A 2,960-nucleotide genomic window follows, 5' to 3' on the forward strand; every position below is an offset into this window, starting at 1 on the left:
GCGAGCAGGCCCCTCTGCTTCTCAGCATTTCTATTTCTGGCAGCGAAAGGTCACATTGTCGCCCCTGCTTTCGGCACGGTGCAGATTTCTGCAAGACCTGGCCCTTGGGGCTGGCTTTCGTCCTGTCCATCTGTTCCAAACTGCGTGAGTCTGGTTTCAGAAGGGCAATTCTTATGGCCCCAGCCTGGACCAGTGCCAAGGCTCCTATTAAAACTTTGACATTCCTCCTCTTCCTCCTTCTTTTCCTCCTCCTTCAAAAGGAGAAGGGAGAGGAAGGGTGCTATTTCCATGGAAGATATTGGCCACCTCCTGGGTACTATTGCAGCCCTCTAGAAAATTAATGGCTTGCCTGTTAGGAACACCATGTCCCTAGCATGGGAGGGAAGCTCACACTGCCAGATGCAGGCTCTTGGAAGGAGCTTGGCTGGATTCATGCATCCTTCCACCCGTCCGTCCTTCCTTCTTCCTCTCCCTGCTTCCCTCCATTACCAGCACAGAGTCTGCCTTGGCCCAGGAATCTAAAACTCCAAGGAACCCCTTCCCAAGACAAGGACGACCCTCAGCAACTGGTGCCTTGTGCAGAAACGTTGCTCTCTTTTGTCACTGGATTAAGCTTACAGCGAGGGCTCCTTGACCTACTGTATCGTTTGCAGATTGCCTCGTAAGGCGTTCTTTGCTCTCCATTCATTCATGCATTATTCTGGTAGTGCGATTGCTTCCAGGAACCCAAACCTCACGGGAGCCTTTCTGCTTAGTTAGCAGCTTTTGTGAAGCAGCGTCTATGATGTTCGGGTGGGATTTAGCAGGAGGCAGCTGAAGAGCTCTGCTTCCCATCACGAGTCTCCTGCGATGCGTTTGATGGGACCATGGAGGCTGGAGAGTGGTGCCTGTGTGGGAGAGGATAGCGGAGCCAGTCCAATGCATCCAGCAGCCTCAGTGGCTGCATGTGGCCAGCACCAGAGCTGGCACAGCTGTTCTGCCAGCTGTTGGGCATCTGGGCAGGAGGGGGCTGGACTCCAGTCCTGCCTGTGGATTTCCCACAGGGATCTGGTCAGCCACTGTTTGAATGACATGTGGACTAGACAGATTGCTAGTGCTTCTCGCCATGAGAAGTTTAACCCACTGCTTTACTGAGGCCTTTTCTGTTCTCAGTGCTGGGGGACCTGCGGCATTTGTTGGTCTCTGCTTTTCCAGTCATTCCATGAACGAGCCACAAGGGGGCGCTGTGGCAAAACTTCAGTAGGGCAGATCTGCAACAAGACAAGAGACTTTGTTCAGGTTTGGAATTTAATACTGCAATTTTCTTGCCTTAAAAAATGGCAAAAAACACAAGGGCTGGAAAACACATAGGATGACAACATCAGGAAAAGGCAAACTTCTGTGAGTGAGAGATCACGAGCGCACAATAAATTCCTTGTGTAGGGAAATTCCTGGCTGGATCATAGCCTGAAATGGAACAATCGCAACAAGACAAGGATATCTTTGTGATTCTGTAGCTCACGTAACTTGAATGGACATGCTAGAGACAAGGCAGTGGATTTTAAGAGTGCAAAGTGGTTCACAAGAGGTTTCTCTTTCTTTTGACCTGCTACCTACTCTGGCCGAAAGGGTGTGAAATCATACAAGGAAACCCATGTGCTCAGAGAAAAAAGTGCTTCACATCCTTGAATGCACATGCCACCATTGGGGATCTCCTTTCGATCAGCCTCTGAAAAATACAGTTAGTCACCCCTGGCAAAACATAAGCATGGCTAAACAAAGGCCAGCAAAATTGCTTTTTTGCTAAGCCCGTGGGATGGAGTTATTTGCAATTCTGATCTGATGGAAATAGGAGGTTCGATCTGACGAGAGGGAGCTTGGATCTCACATGATCTGCGGGACGTACATAACGAAGAGGTCCCAGATGCAAAGGGAGGCGTTCTTCTTCAGCCTTCCTGACACCTGGCGGAACGTGTTCCACAGAGCTGGCAGGCAAAGCGAGCTGAAATCGGACTGGGCGTTGCTCTCAGCGTTGATAATAGGTGGAAGGGAAGCTGCAAGGCTGCTATTATTAGTGAATCAAGCTGTATCCTGGTCTCTCCTGAAGCATTTCTCATCTGCAGTGCATGCAGTCCCCCGTGGCGATCCAGACTGACCACGACAGAATGCGGTATGACCTGAACGTAGGCCATGCTAGGCACTGAAAAGAGTCCAGGTCTATAGGACACAGATCTGCCCATACTAATGTCTATCTATCTACATTTGGAAGGAACAATTGGAAATGTATTTCACTTTCACAGGAGACGCCAGCCAATTAATTTCTCATCCCAAATCATCTTAAATCAACCAGTCCTTCAATTAGTTTGCACCCCAAGCCAGTTCATCCCAAAACAAGGGAAAAAAGGTTACCTCACCCCAGAAAGCTGGGTCAGGGTAATGCAGAGTTGCCGCATGAGGGAAGGAGAGAATTAACCCTTCCCTTCCCAGCCGCAAACCTCCTTGAAAATTGTCCCCTGTGTGACTATTAAGAGCACAGTTCTATGCATGCCTAGATGGAACAAAGGCTCACAGGTTGGGCGATGCTGGGAATTGTAGGCCCCTTTTTCCATCTAAACTCACATAGGTTTATGTCTGAAGCTCAGGAGGAAAATTTTTTCCATTGGCATCAACGGGGCTCTATGTGACTCCCACACAGGACTTCTAGCTGCATATTTTCCCACAGACGATTCCGTATTGTACCTTTTGGTTTCCCAAAAGTCCTCATACCCTTTGCATGAGTATTTGCATCCTAGCAGCCTGGATTGTCCTCTGCATCCATTATTATTATTTATATTAGATTTGTATCCCACCATTCTTTCTCTTACAAGGAATCCAAGGCAGCTTGTAAGGTCCTCCTCCTCTCCATTTTATTCTCACAACAACAACCGTGTGAGGGAGGTTAGGCTGAGAGGCTGTGACTGGTCCAAAGTCACCCATGCGTT

Source organism: Varanus komodoensis, unplaced genomic scaffold (genome assembly GCF_004798865.1).
Source record: "Varanus komodoensis strain SLA01 unplaced genomic scaffold, ASM479886v1 scaffold28, whole genome shotgun sequence".
Lineage (NCBI taxonomy): Eukaryota > Metazoa > Chordata > Lepidosauria > Squamata > Varanidae > Varanus > Varanus komodoensis.